The sequence below is a fragment of the Neofelis nebulosa genome, chromosome 6, assembly GCF_028018385.1.
Source record: "Neofelis nebulosa isolate mNeoNeb1 chromosome 6, mNeoNeb1.pri, whole genome shotgun sequence".
NCBI classification, from domain to species: Eukaryota; Metazoa; Chordata; class Mammalia; order Carnivora; family Felidae; genus Neofelis; species Neofelis nebulosa.
Window position 1 is genome coordinate 143,227,769 of NC_080787.1, and position 17,843 is coordinate 143,245,611.

General features: G+C 44.7%; 1 pseudogene; it reads right to left on the reverse strand.

Annotated features, from left to right (window-relative positions):
• Nucleotides 1-14,618: 14,618 nt before the first annotated feature.
• LOC131515079 (glyceraldehyde-3-phosphate dehydrogenase-like) lies at nucleotides 14,619-15,593 on the reverse strand (annotated as a pseudogene).
• Between the last annotated feature and the right edge of the window lie 2,250 nt (nucleotides 15,594-17,843).

Genomic DNA, 17,843 nt, shown 5'->3' on the forward strand with positions numbered 1-17,843 from the left:
AGAGCCTGGAGCCTGCTTCAGATTCTGTGTCTCCCTCTCTCTCTGCTCCTCCCCTACTGTGCTCTCTCTCTCTCTCGCTCTCTCTCTCTCTCTCAAAAATAAATATTAAAAAAAAAATTTCAATCCAAATCTGTGATATTATAATACTACTTGTGTGTTTTATTTCTTACACATCACTGAATCGTAGGGCAAGTAGGATATTTGAAATTGGACTGGCCTGGCCTTGAATCTAGAAAGATCATCTTTTGCTTTGTGACCTCAGGCCTGTTATTTGATTCTTCCCACCTTAGTGTTTGTAATTGAGATACTGACACTTCCTTGAGGATGAGCCTTAGTGCTGTGCTCAGTAAATGTTCATTCCTTGTCGCTTTCCCCCTTTTAGAACTGGGAAGGTTTGTTTGGAATGTTGAGACACTTACATGGAACTCTTTCTCCTCTCGCCTGCTGGAAAACTTACTGGTGGTGCCATGTATCTTGGCCCTTGGTGATGTTCTGACTGTGTCTTTGGTAGCTTTGGGGTGATTCTAAAGAGCAACAGTGTTTGCCGCTGCTCATTTTTTAATTTATTTAACTTATTTAATTTTGGAGAGAGAGCACGCATGTGAAGGGAAGGGACAGAGAGGGGGAGAGAATCTTTTTTTTTTTTTCTCTTAAATATATGAAAGTTATTGTCACATTGGTTTCCATACAACACCCAGTGCTCATCCCAAAAGATGCCCCTCTTCAGTGCCCATCACCCACCCTCTCCTCCCTCCCACCCCCCATCAGCCCTCAGTTCTCTTTTTTTTTTAATTTTTTTTTTAATATATGAAATTTATTGTCAAATTGGTTTCCATACAACACCCAGTGCTCATCCCAAAAGGTGCCCTCCTCAATACCCATCACCCACCCTCCCCTCCCTCCCACCCCCCATCAGCCCTCAGTTTGTTCTCATTTTTTAAGAGTCTCTTATGCTTTGGCTGGGAGAGAGAGAGAATCTTTTTTTTTTTTTTTTTTTAACGTTTATTTATTTTTGAGACAGAGAGAGAGCATGAATGGGGGAGGGTCAGAGAGAGGGAGACACAGAATCTGAAACAGGCTCCAGGCTCTGAGCTGTCAGCACAGAGCCCGACGCGGGGCTCGAACCCACGGACCGCGAGATCATGACCCAAGCCGAAGTCGGCCGCTTAACCGAGTGAGCCACCCGGGCGCCCCTGGGAGAGAGAGAATCTTAAGCAGGCTCTGTGCTCAGTGCGGAGCCCAGCTTAGGGCTCGCTCCCATGACTCTGGGATCATGACCTGAGCCGAGAAATCAAGGACGGTCAACTGACTGAGCTACCCGGGTGCCCCATGCCACTGTTTAGAAGTTAATGAGTGATTAATGGTTCCCTCCTCTCTGCTGGAGTTCTTGAAGAAACACATGTTAGAGCATCCATATTAGTAGGCAATTAATAACTACCTGCTGATTGAATCATGAATGGTAGCTGTAAGGGAAAACGTGTGTCCAGAGGACATTTAAAAAAAAATTTTTTTTATGTTTGCTTATTTTTGAGAGTGAGAGAGACCGACCGTGAGTGGGGGAGGGGCAGAGAGGGGGAGACACAGAATCTGAAACAGGCTCCAGGCTCTGAGCCGTGAGCACAGAGCCCAACGTGGGGCTCGAACTCACGAACCGTGAGACCATGACCTGGCCGAAGTCAGCCGCTTAACCCACTGAGACACCCAGGCGCCCCCCAGAGGACATTTTGAGAGAAAAATTAAGTTCTTACAAATGATTCATTGGGTGAATGGTAACATGAAATAAATGAAATTTAAAATTACCTACGTGAAGTTAAATGAAGAAATGAATGAGGAAATGACTTTGTTCACGGGGGAGGGTTGAACACCGTGGGGGTGGGTTGCTGCGGAGATTCTAGCGGGACCCCAGGGCTACCGTTTCTCCCCAAATACGCTTTTGTGTGGTGCACAGGAAAGAACTCGGGACTGGTTGACCTGACTTCTTGCCCATGAGCCTCCTGGCCGGTTGTGGATCTTTGGGAAGTTACTGGATCTTTCTTAGCCTCTGCTTCCTCATTTGCAGGGCAACAGGGGCTGATCAGGAGAGGCAGCAAGGTGGGGGAGCGTGGCCTGGGAGTCAGGTGGCTTCTCCACGCCGGCTTTCCGCACCCGGCTGTGCAACCTGACCTGCGTTCCCCTGTTCCTTTGATACTTCTCAGGGGTGGGAGTGAAAGGGGGTCCCCTGTTCCTGACACAGGAGCTCCTAAAGCCTGTGGAAGTCAGCTGTGGACCAGTGGGGGATGGAACGTTTGCTGATTTGAGGAATGAAAGGGTGACTCTCAGGGGAACTTCTGAAAATTAATTGGTTAATTTTTTAAAAGGAAGCTCCATGACCAGCGTGAGCCCAGCGTGGGGCTTGACCTCACACCTCTGAGGTCAAGACCTGAGCTGAGTTCAAGAGTCAGATGTTCAACCAACTGAGCCACCCGGGTGCCCCGAAAATATTTTTGTTTCAAAATCAGGTGTTTTGAGGTATAATTTGTGTGCCATAAGCATCATCTTTTTTTTTTTTAACTTAAAAAATTTTAATGGTGGTAAAATACACGTAACAAAATTTCCTATTTTAGTCATTACTGAGCGTAAAGTTCGGTGACACTAATAAGCACATTCACATTGTTGTGCAACCATCACCACCATCCCTCTCCAGAACTCATTTTATTTTGTTTTTAAATTTAAAAGAAAAGTGTATTTTTGAGACGGAGAGAGAGCTTGAGTGGGGGAAGGGCAGAGAGAGAGGGAGACACAGAATCCACAGCAGGCCCCAGGCTCTGAGCTGTGAGCACAGAGCCTGACGCGGGGCTCGAACTCACAAACTGTGAGATCATGACCTGAGCCCAAGTCGGATGCTTAACTGACCCACCCCGGCGCCCTCGAACACATTTCATTTCAAACTGAATCTCTGTACCCGTTAGACGATAACTCCCCATTTCTCTTCCCCTCCCAGCCCCTCGTGTCCACCTTTCTACTTTATCTCCGAGTCTCATGGCTCTAGACACCTCATATAAGTGGAGTCATGCAGTTTTTGTCCTTTTGTGACTTGTTCCTTTCACGTAGCATAATGTCCTCAAGATTCCTCTGTGCTGTATGTAGCATGGGGCAGAATTTTCTTCCTTTTTAGAGCTGGATAACATTCTAGTGTATGGACCTACCAGATCTTGTTTATCCATTCATCCATACATGGACACCTGGATTTCTCTACCTTTTGGCTCTTGTGATAACGCTGCTCTGAGCGTGAGTGTGTATACATCTTCGAGATACTGTTTTAGTTCTCTTGGGTGTATACTCAGAAGGGAAATTGCTGCATCATACGGTAGTTCTATTTTTAATTTTTTGAGGAATTGCCATATTGTTTTCCACAATGACTGTACCATTTTACTCTTACACCGACAGTGCACAAGGGTTCCAATTTCTCTACAGACTCACCAACACTTGATTTTTTCTGTTTTTTTTTTTAAATAGTAGCTATCCTAATAGGTGTGAGGTGGCTGTGTAACCACACTATTTTTTTCTAATATTTAGTGGTTTTTTTTACTGTTTATTTTTGAGAGAGCGTTCGTGCATGAGGCAGAGAGCGAGGGAGAGAGAGAGTCCCAAGTAGGCTCACCGCTATCCGAGCAAAAAGCCTGACAAGGGGCTCAAACCCACGAACCATGAAATCATGACCTGAGCCGAAATCAAGAGTCAGATGCTCAACTGACTGAGCCACCCCGACTCCCTGAACCAGATGTGAGATAATACAAACTCATGGGATCTAAGAAGTATTCTTTGATATCACCCATTCAATTAACCTCATACAAATAATGAAACAGTTCCTGCTAGGTTAAGTGACTTGACCATGTATCTTGTTGTATAACTTGGTCCGGGTCAAAGACAGGACTGCAATTCAAGTATCTTCACTCTCATTGTTGCATGAATGATGCAATCTGGTCACTCATTTATTCCCTCGCTCAAAACACAACACACACCGGTACTGCGTGAGGTGTAGGAGTTGATAAAGGTGGGTTCAGATAAAGACCTGTTCCCCCCCACCAACCCTCCCCACCACCCCATCTCTGGCTGCTGCTTCCCCCAAAGCTGCTCAGTGCCGTCTAGCTGTCAGTTGAATGACCAGGTAGCAGAGCCTACAGAATCATGCTGGAGAACTCCTGCTTTTACTTCCCTCTCCGATTGTATTACCAGTTTAGAGGAGCTTAGGAAAACGACCTCACTGGTCTTCGTGTAGCTCTCAAAACTTGCGGCTTTTCCACCAAATCATTTGAGAAGCTGAGACGAAGGGGAAAGGTATGGGTACGGTGAGCTCTCGAGCTGCAGTTGTAGAAGCCTTGCCGCATGGAAAGGTGATGAAACCGCGTCCGGCTTGCTGTGTGGACCGTGTGCCTATCTGGTTCTTGAAGGGCTGCTTTATGTCATCGCTGATGTATTACGCCGACAATGTGATACGTTCTTAAACAACCAGGTTCTTAGCAAGTGGTTCTTAAACAACCGGGACGCCTGAGCTGTGTTCGCACAGCTCCCGGGTCGGGGTGGGGGGAACGTGGCTCGGGGCGTTGCGGGAGCCGTCCAGCGTCTGTCCTTGTCAAATCCCTTGAGTTATGAGAAGTTAAATCTCGCTGAAGTTAGAGTATGGTTACCGCTTAAATACAGGCTCCTGTTGCAGAATGTTAGAGCTGATGATGGTTTTTAGTAAAGCATTATTACCGGGCTTACTTGGGTCATGTTCTGGGTTTGGTTTGGGCCGGGATGTGTATGAAGTGGATTCGTTTTCGTGTCCGTCTTAGGTTTCCTCGATTCTGGCTTCTGTGTTGAAGAAGTGGTTTTTCAAACTAGGGCGTTGGGAGAGAAGGAGGAACCCGGTTCTGTTCTATTTTTTTTTTTTTTCTTTTTTCAGTTTCCTGGCCAATGATTTTACTTCATCTTAAAATCTGCAATCCTTTCCTCTTTGTTCCAGGTGTCTAAATTTGACTTGGACTTACTTCCAGCCACTTCAGGAAGTCGAATTTGGAGGAAAATCTGAGCCGGGTGGGGGGAAAGGGGGGTGGGGCATCTCAGCTATCAGTGCTTCCTGGATCTGGTATCTGATTCTTTAAGCCACATCTCAGCCTGAAGTGAAATCCGAGGTGCCAAACTGCCAAGATGCAGATTGTTGGGGGGGGGGGGGCTTGGTGTGAGGGGGCCTTTATGATTTGAAGCAAATGAGTTCTTCAGGAAATTTACATGTTATTAGCCAAGAGACAGCTTTCCCTGTCGTGTTGAGCTGCTTCTGCGTGTTCTGTGCACGGTCTCCAGTGCAGGCTAGGGCCGTAGCACATCTGCGCGTTCTCTGCTGCTCTCGCAGCCGTGAGGTGTGGGGTGACGTCCCCTCCTGAACCCGGCTGCTCACGCAAAATGGTCTTAGGTGGCCGAGCAGAGATGAAGAGATACCGGAAATTGCCTGTAGCAGAAGTTACCCATCATCCCTTGGAGGCTTCTCTGCTGGGGAAGGTTCTTATTTATGTGTATACTCAGCAGTAATGAGATGTAACAGAGCCCCTGGCGCACAATGAGTGGGTTTGTGGTTTTGTTCATCATGTTTCAAAGTCCTGATCATACGAGCAGCCTCACTTACCTGCTCCCTGAACCACTCGCTGAGCTGCGGATTGCTGGTTTGTACGTGGTGTCTCTCTGGCCCTTGCTTTTCCTCCTCTGAGAAACGAAGACGTGGAAGAAAGTATTCTGCAACCTGCTTCGTCATCAGTGGCACCATCACCTCGTTGACCTTGTAGGAGCCCGCTGATGCCAGGGGCTCTGCCGGGCACCTCATCAACATGTTCTTTAACTCTGAGCGCTCCAGAACGGATCCCCTCCCGATCTGCAGAGAAGGATGTGGGCTCGGAGAAATGAGGAGCTAAGCCCTAAGAGCTGGGTTTTGACCTGGTCTGATTCCAAGGTCCTCGTTCGTTGGGCTGCCCCATGCTGTTACCTACAGCTTCGTGGTTCTGGAAGAGAACTTCCCGCCACCTCAGTAGGAGGTTAAGTAATCGAGGAACAAAAGTGGATTCTACATTTGCTTTCTGAGAATTCTTTTTTTTTTAATTTTATTTTTTATTTCTTTTTTATTTTTATTTTTTTAATTTTTTTTTCAACGTTTTTTATTTATTTTTGGGACAGAGAGAGACATAGCATGAACGGGGGAGGGGCAGAGAGAGAGGGAGACACAGAATCGGAAACAGGCTCCAGGCTCCAAGCCATCAGCCCAGAGCCCGACGCGGGGCGCAAACTCACGGACTGCGAGATCGTGACCTGGCTGAAGTCGGACGCTTAACCGACTGCGCCACCGAGGCGCCCCATATTTCTTAAAATTTACATCCAAATTAGTTAGCGTATAGTGCAACAATGATTTCAGGAGTAGATTCCTTAGTGTCCCTTTCCCATTTAGCCCATCCCCCTTCCCACAACCCCTCCTGTAACCCTCAGTTTGTTCTCCATATTTATGAGTCTCTTCTGTTTTGTCCCCCTCCCTGTTTTTATATTATTGTTTCCCTTCCCGTATGTTCATTTGTTTTGTCTCTTAAAAGTCCTCATATGAGTGAAGTCACATGATCTTTGTCTTTCTCTGAGTGACTGACTTCACTTAGCGTAATACCCTCCAGTTCCATCCACGTAGTTGCAAATGGCAAGATTTCATTCTTTTTGATTGCCGAGTAATACTCCATTGTATATATATACCACTTCTTTTTTTTTTTTTAATTTTTTTTTTCAACGTTTTAAATTTATTTTTGGGACAGAGAGAGAGAGCATGAACAGGGGAGGGGCAGAGAGAGAGGGAGACACAGAATCCGAAACAGGCTCCAGGCTCCGAGCCATCAGCCCAGAGCCTGACGCGGGGCTCGAACTCCCGGACCGTGAGATCGTGACCTGGTTGAAGTCGGACGCTTAACCGACTGTGCCACCCAGGCGCCCCTATATACCACTTCTTTATCCATTAATCCATCGGTGGACATTTGGGCTGTTTCCATACTTTGGCTATTGTTGATAGTGTTGCTATAAACATGGGGGTGCATGTGTCCCTTCGAAACAGCACACCTGTATCCCATGGATAAATGCCTCGTAGGGCAATTGCTGGGCTGTAGGATAGTTCTATTTTTAGTTTTTCGAGGAACCTCCATACTGTTTTCCAGAGTGGCTGCACCAGCTTGCATTCCCATGCTTTCTGAGAATTCTAAGCCATCTAGAATAACTGCTTTTCTAACTGTTAAGGTTTAAGCACCAATATTTGAACCAGAGATTAGAAGAGCTAACAGAAATGAAACATGACGTAATTTTAAAAATCTTACAGAATTTGCAGACCACAAATTTCCTGGAAGAAGTTGTGCATTTTTTTCTGAGCGTGTCATAAAAACTGGGCTTAGGAATTGTCTTCTGGTGGCAGTTGGGCAAGTTATCTTTGATTATTTTCATAGTTTTGCTTTATAGGAAAAGGAGGTCCTCTTCCTAAACTGTTCTATTTAGGTCTTCAAGGGTGGATCCTGTGCGTTTGCTATTACAGTCGACTGAAACCTATATATAGGGACCCTCAAATGTGGTGCGAATCCACGTCTTTAAAAAAAGAAAGCAATTACTGTGTTTGAAAGCCAGTCTATAAAAAGTAAGTGAACTCGCAGGAGAGCCAAGATGGGATTTCATTTTACCAAGCAAATGGCCCTGACTTTCTTTTTGCTTTTGTGTCCTGCAGGGGCAGAGTGGAGACTGCCCATGTTTCAGAAATAGGATGGTAGTCATTCATATGTGTTAGCACTTGTCATACGTGGATTAAGAGACCTATGTGGAAGAAGGAAGTGTGCAGACACTCCTCCTGCACTTTGTTAAATGTCATTTTAGTTATCTAGTATCCCACAGAACCTGTTTTTTTTTTTTAAGGAGTTTATTTAATGTGTACTCCTACCCATCATAATATATATTTTTTAGTGTTTGTTTATTTTGAGAGAGAGAGCACAAGTGGGGGTGGAGGGGGAAGAGAGAGAGAGGGAGACCCAGAATCCAAAGCAGGCTCCAGGCTCCAGGCTCCAGGCTCCGAGCTGTCAGCACAGAGCCGACGCGGGGCAGGAACTCACGAACGGCAAGATCATGACCTGAGCCGAAGTCAGGTGCTTAACCAACTGAGCCACCCAGCCTCCCCCATAATATTTTATTTATTTTTGAGAGAGAGAGAGAATGAATGAATGAATGAATCAATCAGTCAATCCCAAGCAGGCTCCACGCCAGTAGCCTGGAGCCCAGTGCAGGGCTTGAACCCATGAACCGTGAGATCATGACCTGAGCCAAAACCCAAGAGTGAAACGCCCAACTGACTGAGCCACCCGGGTGCCCCTAAAAAATGTATTTTCAATCCACATACACGAACGCTGTGAGCACCTTCCCTCCCCTCCCCTCCTCTCACTGCTCCCCCCATTGCCAAAGAACAGAAGGGGAGGAAAAGGAACCTTCTGAAAAGTACTTAGATCTTTTGGTATTGAGTGGCTGGATGCAAGCCTCTTCTGGCGATTCTGAGACCTCAGAACCTTGAACGTTAATTGGTCTCTATACATTTCTTCGTAGTCCTGTCTCAGAAATACAGTAGGCTTCTTTAACCATTCTGCCTTCTCAGAGGTGCCGTGTAACCCTGCTGGAGGCCTGATGATGACAGGTTGGTTTCTCTGTGGAAACACAAAACAGCTTCCATCCAGACATTTTGCTTTGTCTTCTGAAAGTGCTGCATGGCTTTGGTTAGATACTGGATAAAAAAGGACTTCTAATGAGAGGAATATTTAAGACCTGGGAAAGCTGTCACATCATGAAATGCTAACCAGTATTCCCCTTAGGGACAGATTCAGAATTGCACATGATAACAATCTTTGTTTACTCCTCAGCAAATACAAATGATCTTGGCATCGTTTCTGACATGCTTTCCCCAAGTTCTTCCCAAGGTTCCCATTAAGAATCATCCTTTTGCAATGGGAATTCAGAGTTCCTCACTCCCCGCCCCCACCCCCAGCCCCCGTCACCGTGGGGGTAGCATGTTTTCATGGTAAGCAATTACTTTTCTTTGCAAAACTCACTGTGGTCACTCGTCGCGTTCTGAAGGGAATAGACCATTGCAGAACACTCAGTGGGGATTGGAAATGTTTTTGTAACAAAAAGGGTGCACGCTAGAGGTGGACGTAGTCAAGCAGGGCCTGGCAGACTCAGGGGCTGACTCATCCGTGACTCACATGACAGCCTGTGTGGCCCTGGTGCCAGCCTCTGTAAGTAGAGAGGCGGTGTCTCGGCTCTCCCATGAGAACTTCAAAGTTGAAATAATCTGACTCTGATTTTGGCTTCGTCCAAATGTGGGCTCACCCTTTGTTAGGGACTTGGTGAGAAGCTATAGAAGCTCACACACACTCCTTGGCTTTGGCAGCCTGTGTGATTTAGGAGAGACTGGAGCCCCTGGTTTCGCACACTGTGAAACCGTACGACAGAGCAGTGGGCTGGGAAGAGAGAAACTTGATGAAACACCAGTTGTTACCGTGCTGATCTTTCCTCTACTTACTGGGAATGCCACGTTTATCATATTCTAAATTTCCGTGTAACTTGTATCTCTTTCTGGACTCTGACGGTTTGCTACTAAACAGAAATATTCAGAATTACCATAACTTTACAGGATATTTTGCATTGGAGGGGGCAGATACTCCCTTGTTGATGTATATGTATATTTTTCTCAGAATACTTCCTCTTGGCTACTCTACAAAGTTATTCTTCTAGATCCACTTTACTTACTTACTTATTTATTTATTTATTTATTTATTTATTTATTTATTTAATGTTTGTTTATTTTTGACAGAGAGACAGAGCATGAGCGGGGGAGGGGCAGAGAGAGAGGGAGACACAGAATCTGAAACAGGCTCCAGGCTCTGAGCTGTCAGCACAGAGCCCGACGCAGGGCTCGAACTCACAGACTGCGAGATCATGACCTGAGCTGAAGTCAGACGCTCAACCGACTGAGCCACCCAGGTGCCCCTAGATCCACTTTAGAAGCAGCCTATCACATTGTTCTAAAAATCAATTTGGGATTGCAGTGAATGTGTGCTAATTTAAGGAGAACTGACCTGTTGATTTGAATTTTCCTATCAAGGAACATAGAATATTTCAGTGGTTTTTTTTTTTTTTAGGTCTTTTTATGCCTTTCAGTAAAAGTTTTATAGTTTTTAAACATAAATATACATTGTTACTCTCTTCCTAGGTTTTTTTTTTTTTTAGTAATTTTTGCAGGTGATAAAGGATTTTTCACTCAGTTTTTAAGTGGTTATCACTAATGTATAGAAGCCTACTCACTTTGTATATTCATTATATGGTCCCCTTACTGAACTTGCTTAATAATTCCAGCAGATTTTCAGTTGACTGTCTTTGATTTTCTAAGTTGATATTCTATCCATTAAAGGAGGAACAATATTCATTCCTCATTTCTTGTTTTTGTTTGTTTGTTTTTTAATTTATTTTTGACAGAGACAGAACAGGGGAGGGGCAGAGAGTGAGAGAGACAGGAATTGAAGCAGGCTCTGTGCTGACGACTGACTCAGCCACCCAAGCGGCCCCCTCATTTCTTGATTATTGCATTAGGATTCCTGAAATGGTAAGCTTTCCAGCTTTTTCTGTGTACTCAGAAACTTTGTGAAATAGGGATTTGCTGTTCTTTGTAAGTTTCGTAGTTTGTCACCCATAGAAACAGGTAGGCTTGAAATGGTTTCCATATTACTTTCTGATAACTTTCCTTTTATTTTCTTTTTATTATTTTTTAAACTTTTTTAAATTTTTATTTATTTTGAGAGAGAGAGAGAGAGAGAGAGAGAGACAGACAGACAGACAGACAGGTTGTAAGTGGGGGAGGGACAGAGAGAGGGAGACCCAGAATCCGAAGCAGGCTCCAGGCTCCTAGCTGTCAGCACAGAGCCTGGTGCGGGGCTTGGACTCACAAACTGTGAGATCATGACCTGAGCCGAAGTTGGATGCTTAACTGACGGAGCCACCCAGGCACCCCCTTTTTTTTTTATTTTAGAGAATGTGAGCGAGGAGGAGAGGGGGAGGGGGGGAGGGGGGGAAGGAGGGCGGGAGAGAGAGAGAGCGATCGAGAACCTTAAGCAGTCTTCCCACCCCTTGTGGAGCCTGACACAGGGCTTGATCCCATGACCTTGGGATCATGACCTGAGCAGAAACCAAGAGTTGGATGTTCAACAGACTGAGCCACCCAGGCGCCCCACTTTATGATAACTTTCTGAAAGCGTGACAGGCTGGCAGCTGGAGGGATGATCAAACATGGGAGGTGAGGTAGGGAGATTGGCTGGAATCCCCAAGGAAAGAGGATGAGCCCCTGGTACAAGACCACCCTTGAATATCCTTGTTTCTTGTAAAAAGGAAAACACTTCATTCCTCAGATATCTCATAGCCAAGTTGTGATGAATCTTAGGGCCTTTTTCCTGGAAAACAAGGGAAGTGGCTTAGGGTGTCAGCGTTAAAATCGAACTTCCTTCTTGTGGTAAACTTGGTTTTGGAAGTCTTGTGATGGCCGCTTACATTTTGTTACTGTGACCTGGAGGGATTAAGGTTGAGAAGCAGCACCAGCTGAGGATCCGACCACGGCTGGCTGCGAGAAGGAGTTAGCTGCCGATTTCTGCTTTTATTCCGCTTCCAGATCCCAAGCCTCCTGGTCCTGTCCACCCCACTGCTGAGGGGCTGTCTGCTCAGGCGTTTGGTCCCACTGCGGGGGAGTGCTCACCACCCCTTGTGTGCTTGTGGAAGACTGTTTTTGCTAATTTCCCTCACTTCTGTGCAGTAAATCTTGGAAGAAAGCTATTTTCCTATAAGGGGGGACATTAGATTTCGGATTCTGTTGTTCGCCATTAGTAACTTTTGGTAAGTGCCCTGCCCTGAGCTTATGGCTCGACAAGGAAGCATCTGTGGTTCCAGATAATGAGATTAAACCTCTCATTTTAGGGAGCTGACTGTGTTTAGATTAAGATCTTTACTGTCTCTTGCTAGAACACCTGAGGAATAACAGGTAAGAAAGTTTCTCGCATGGTAATGACGCCTTAATAGCCATAAAATTTTAAATTTGAGAATGCGTTCATGGTTTTGGTAAAATGAGCTCCCATGAGGGTCTTTGTCCTCCCTGACCATTATTATGTTTTTTGTTACATGTGGATGAGAATTTTCATGAAATGCCACCCACTTGGTATTCACAGGCTACCTTCTAACATATTTAACTCTTTGACCAGTGTGCCGAAAATCCCAGTGTGAATGTGCACTTTCATAAATACTTCCCTTGCTAATTAAGTTAGCTGATTAAAAGTGTGACTTAATTGTCCTGTCATTTTGTTTTTGTAAGGCTAAATATATATATGCATCTGTATGTGTTAGGTATCAGAGTTAGTCTAGTCAAATCCAAGTGAGCCTTTGTAAGTGATTGAGTCACTATTGCTGATATTTTTTTAAGTAGGCTCTATGCCCAATGTGGGGCTTGAACTCACGACCCCAGGATCAAGGGTTGCATGGTTTACCGACTGAGCCAGCCAGGCGCCCCTGTTGCTGATATCATAAATAATTTTTTCCTATTTTATAGTTTGTCCCCAGCTTTTAAAAAAAATTTTTTTTAAATCTTTATTTATTTTTGAGAGAGAGCACAAGCAGGGGAGGAACAAGAGAGAGGGAGACGCAGAGTCCGAAGCAGGCTCCAGGCTCCCGGCTCCGGGCTCCCAGCTGTCAGCACAGAGCCCAATGGCGGGGCTCGAACTCACGAACCGTGAGATCATGACCTGAGCTGAAGTCAGACACTTAACTGACTGAGCCACCCAGGTGCCCCAGTTTTGTTTGTTTGTTTTTTTTTTTTTCATAAAGATTATTTTAAGTAATCTCTGCAGCCAATGTGGAGCTTGAATTTATAATCCTGAGATCACTGACTGAGCCAGCCAGGCAACCCTCCAGGTTTTTTTGTTTTTTTTTTTCCTCTTTTTTTAGTTTTCTCAGATTATAAGAAAAGGCGGTTCATCTGGGTATTGTGACTTTCATGTAAAATTGAACAGACTGCCAATCCTGTATTCAAATAAAAGGAACTAAATGTATCAGATTTCTGGGTCATTGACTTAATGATTAAAACATAATATTACTGGGGCTCCTGGGTGGCTCAGTCGGTTAAACGTCCAACTCCTGGTTTTGGCTCAGATGACGTCTCACGGTTTCGTGGGTTCAAGCGCTGCATTGGGCTGTGCTGATAGCACAGAGCCTGCTTGGGATTCTCTCTCTCCCTCTCTCTCTCTCTCTGTCCCTCCCCCACTTGCACTGTCTGTCTCAAAAATAAACTTAAGGGGCTCCTGGGTGGCTCGGTCGGTCATGACCTGAGCGTCCGACTTCGGCTCAGGTCATGACCTCACGGTCCGTGAGTTCGAGCCCCGTGTCGGGCTCTGTGCTGACAGCTCAGAGCCTGGAGCCTGTTTCGGATTCTGTGTCTCCCTCTCTCTCTGCTCCTCCCCTGTTCATGCTCTGTCTCTCTCTGTCTCAAAAATAAATAAACGTTAAAATAAATAAATAAATAAACTTAAAAAAATTAAAAAAAAAACCCTCCATAGCATTACTCATTTCAATAATCTTACTTTTCTCACTTACGGGTAGAATCGAGAATAAAGAAAACTCCTAGGACTGAATATCATGTTGTATCTTGAATTTGAGGGATCTATGAAAAGTTGCTTAAATTCATATTTGGAAGGTGTCTAGAGTGAACCCAGGGGCAATTAATTGAGGTAGAAAATTCACTGTTCCCATAAATACCAGAGGAGATAGATGAGCCTCTCAAAATACCAAATATACTTCATAGCACATAGAAAAGAAAATGCTTAATTTTGCACATTTGTTGGAAAGTTGGCACCAGTGCGAGAAGGGAAATTGTTTAGGTTGAAGAGGATAAGCCATTTTGCCAGAATGGTTTCTTTACTGTTTCTGTGTGTTTTCTTCTTGTACATGCACATGTCTTCAGCCTGTGTGAACCTGTCATTCTGTGAACAACAATTACAGCTTAGAAAGATGAATGGTGACCCTTTCCCTACCACCCACTCACCATGCGGTGCATGGAGTGGACCACTCAGCGGGTTTACATTTGAAAAATACAGATGCTGCTAGGAATCTGTGTCCTGTGTGGTATTAATCATTAAATCCCTGTCCATACAGAGACAAAATTAAATAGAGAATTGAGGCATCTCCAAAATAATTCAGGGAAAATTCTCTGAGGGCAATTAGGGTTTGTTTTCTTCATCCTCTAATTTTGTACTCTGTGCCTCTTGAGGATGCAGGCGACTTTTTTTTTTTTTTTTTGTACAGTGTACTTTATTGATGGTACCTGACAAGGTAGGGCTCCCCAAGCCCCTCTCCTTCTTCAAGGGGTTTGGGATGGGAACTGTGTGAAGATTGGGAGATTCTCAGTGTGTTGGGGGAAGGGGGACAAGACTCCTCAGTAGCTGAGGGCCTCTCTCTCCCTCTTGCCGTCGCTGGGGCTAGTGGTCCAGGGGGCTCTTAGAGGCAGTGTGGACCATAAGGAAATTACATCAGGAAATGAACTTGATAAAGTGGTCATTGAGGGCAATGCCAGCCCCAGCATTGAAGGTGGAAGAGTGGGTGTCACCGTTAAAGTTGCAGGAGACAACGTGGTCCTCAGCGTAGCCCAGGATGTCCTTAAGGGGGCCCTCCTATGCCTGCTTCACCACCTTCTTAATGCCATCACATTTCGCACCTTTGTCTAGGCAGTAGGTCAGATCCATGTCTGACCTTTTGGGGGTGGGGACATGGAAGGCCATGCCAGTGAGCTTCCCATTCGGCTTGGGGGTGACCTTGCCTATAGCCTTGTCACTGCCAGTAGGAGCAGGGATGATGTTCTGGGCAGCTCCTCGGCCATCCTGTCACAGCTTCCCAGAGGGGCCGTCCACGGTCTTCTGGGTGGCAGTTGATGGTGTGGACTGTGGCTGTGAGTCCATCCACGATGCCAAGGTTGTCATAGGTGACCTTGGCCAGAGGGGCCAAGCAATTGGTGGTACAGGAGGGATTACCGACAATGTTGAGGAAGTTACCATAGTTCTCATGGTTCACACCCATCACAAACATTGGGCATTAGCAGAAGGGGCGGAGATGATGATCCTCTTGACCCTACTCTTCAAGTGAGCCCTAGCCTTCTCCCTGGTGGCAAAGACCTCCATGGACTCCACAACACAGCACTGGCATCACCCCTTTTGATGTTGGTGGGATCTTGTTCCTGGGAGATGAAGATGGGCTTTCCATTGATGACAAGTTTCCCCATTCTCAGCCTTGACTATACCATTGAATTTTCTGTGGATGGAATCATATTGGAACATGTAGACCCTATAACAGAGGTCAGTGAAGGGGTCTCTGACAGTTACAGTATCTACTTTGCCAGAGTTAAAAGCAGCCCTGGTGACCAGATGCCAAATATGGCCAAATCCATTTACTCCGACCTTCACCATCATGTCCTGGGGACATGGCTGGCACTGCCCCAGAAGATGCAGCTGTCTGTCAAATGGGGAGGAGTAGAGACCCAGGAGACTTGTTTTTTTTTTTTGTTTTTTTTTTTTTAACATTTTTGCTGTATATAGACTAAAATAATTTTGGTCTAATATTTTCTGTCTATATACAGACAACAGCTATGTGTTAACTTATTATAGTTTGAGATTCCAGGACCATAGCTTATTTGCGTTTTCTATCTTTGTTGGCCATGATGGTGCCTTCCATATGTGACTTCTATGTCATACATTAAACATGTCTGGTCAAACTGGTTTTGATTTTCCTTGTTCTCAGGTCTTATGGTTTTCTTTCTGGATGTTGGAAATAGATTAATACAGCTGGGTCCCATTTTGTGTACTTGCATATTTATTGCCATAATGATGGCCTTGGAACCTCTGCATCCTTGCCTCAGCCCTTTTGGAAGGTAGCCCTGAGAGACCAAGTTTTGTGTTGTTACCACTGGGCCACTTCTGTGGTCTTTTAGGAGCCATGGCTAAGCTTTATACTCTTGATTCCTGGAGGGCAGCTGGCTTCTTTCTCCCAGGCAGCAATGAAAAAGATTAAATTTAATCTTATGCTTTTGAGCAATATTATTTATGGTCTATAATATCTTTGGTTTAAAAATATCTATTTTATGATATTCCCTAATCTTATAATTGGTATAGCCCTTTGGTTCTGAAATCCAGAGTAGAAACAAAGCAAGTGGTTTATGTTTAAAAATAACAAAGAAGTTTTACAAAGACTTAGCTTCTTATTTAATTTTTTTTAATGTTTATTTATTTTTGAGAGAGAGAGACCAAGTGCAAGCAGGGGAGGGGCAGAGAGAGACACATAATCTGAAGCAGGCTCCAGGCTCTGAGCTGTCAGCACAGAGACTGATGCAGGGCTCGAAGCCACGAACCACGAGATCATGACCTGAGCTGAAGTTGGATGCTTAACTGACTGAGCCACCCAGGCAACCCGACTTAGTTTCTTATTTAAAAGAGAAATATGCCAGATATGAATTACACTCAGAAAAAGAAATTTTGCCCAAGAGATAGTTCTCATGTGCATCTTTCTTAGAGCAGCTCTGTTTCCTTGAACACTCTTGTCTCTTTTCCTTGAAGCATCTGCTGCCATTGGCTTCTAGCCTAGCCCCTTTCTCTTGGCTTTCTTCTTTCTTTGCTTATCATTCGTTTCCTGTTGCCCTTTAGATTCTCTTCCCACTGTCAGGAGATGATGTTCTCTTTAGGGGACCATCCTGGGTCCTCTTTATCCTCTTAAGATAATGCTGTGTTTTCCCCTGCCTTCAACTACCATTCATACATGCCCATTTCTGCCCAGTTAATACACCTCTAGTTGGAACCTCTTTTGTGAGTCCAGAGTTGTTAGCTTCCAATTGGACATTTTCATTTGGATGTTTGCTGTATTCTTGCAACTGAGTGAATCAAAAAAAAATGAAATAAGCTTTTACCAGTTGCTTCTTCATGGAGTTTTGGCTCAAAGCATATGACAGTCTGTGAGTCCCATGTTTGAATCCTGGCTAGGTTAGTTAACTGATTTTTCCTGCCTTATTGCATTGGCTAGTACCTCCAGACAATGTTCGTTTGCTCCCGGTCTTAGGTAGGAAATATTCGGTCTTCACCATTTTAAATATAATGTTAGTTGTAAATGTTTTTATAGATACTCTTTTATATGAAGATTTTAAGTTTAGAACAAAGTTTAGAACATTTTTACTGGCTAATTGTAAATGTTTTTATTTATTTTATTTTTAGTAATTTTTAATGTTTATTTTTGAGAGAGAGAGAGAGAGAGAGAGAGACAGAGAGAGAGGGCACGAACAGGGGAGGAGCATAGAGAGATGGAGACAGAGGATCCAAGGAGGCTCCTCACTGTTAGGGCAGAACCTGATGTAGGGCTCAAACTCACGAAGCCTGAGATCTTTTTTTTTTTTTTTTTTTTTTTAAATTTTTTTTTCAACGTTTTTTATTTATTTTTGGGACAGAGAGAGACAGAGCATGAACGGGGGAGGGGCAGAGAGAGAGGGAGACACAGAATCGGAAACAGGCTCCAGGCTCCGAGCCATCGGCCCAGAGCCTGACGCGGGGCTCGAACTCACGGACCGCGAACGAAGCCTGAGATCTTGAACTGAGCTGAAGTTGGGTGCTTAACTGACTGAGCCACCCAGGTGCCCCTAATTATAAATATTTTTAATGTTTAGAGGATCCTTACTGAAAATAAGCAAAATAAAAGTCCATCTTAAATATTTTTTAAAAATT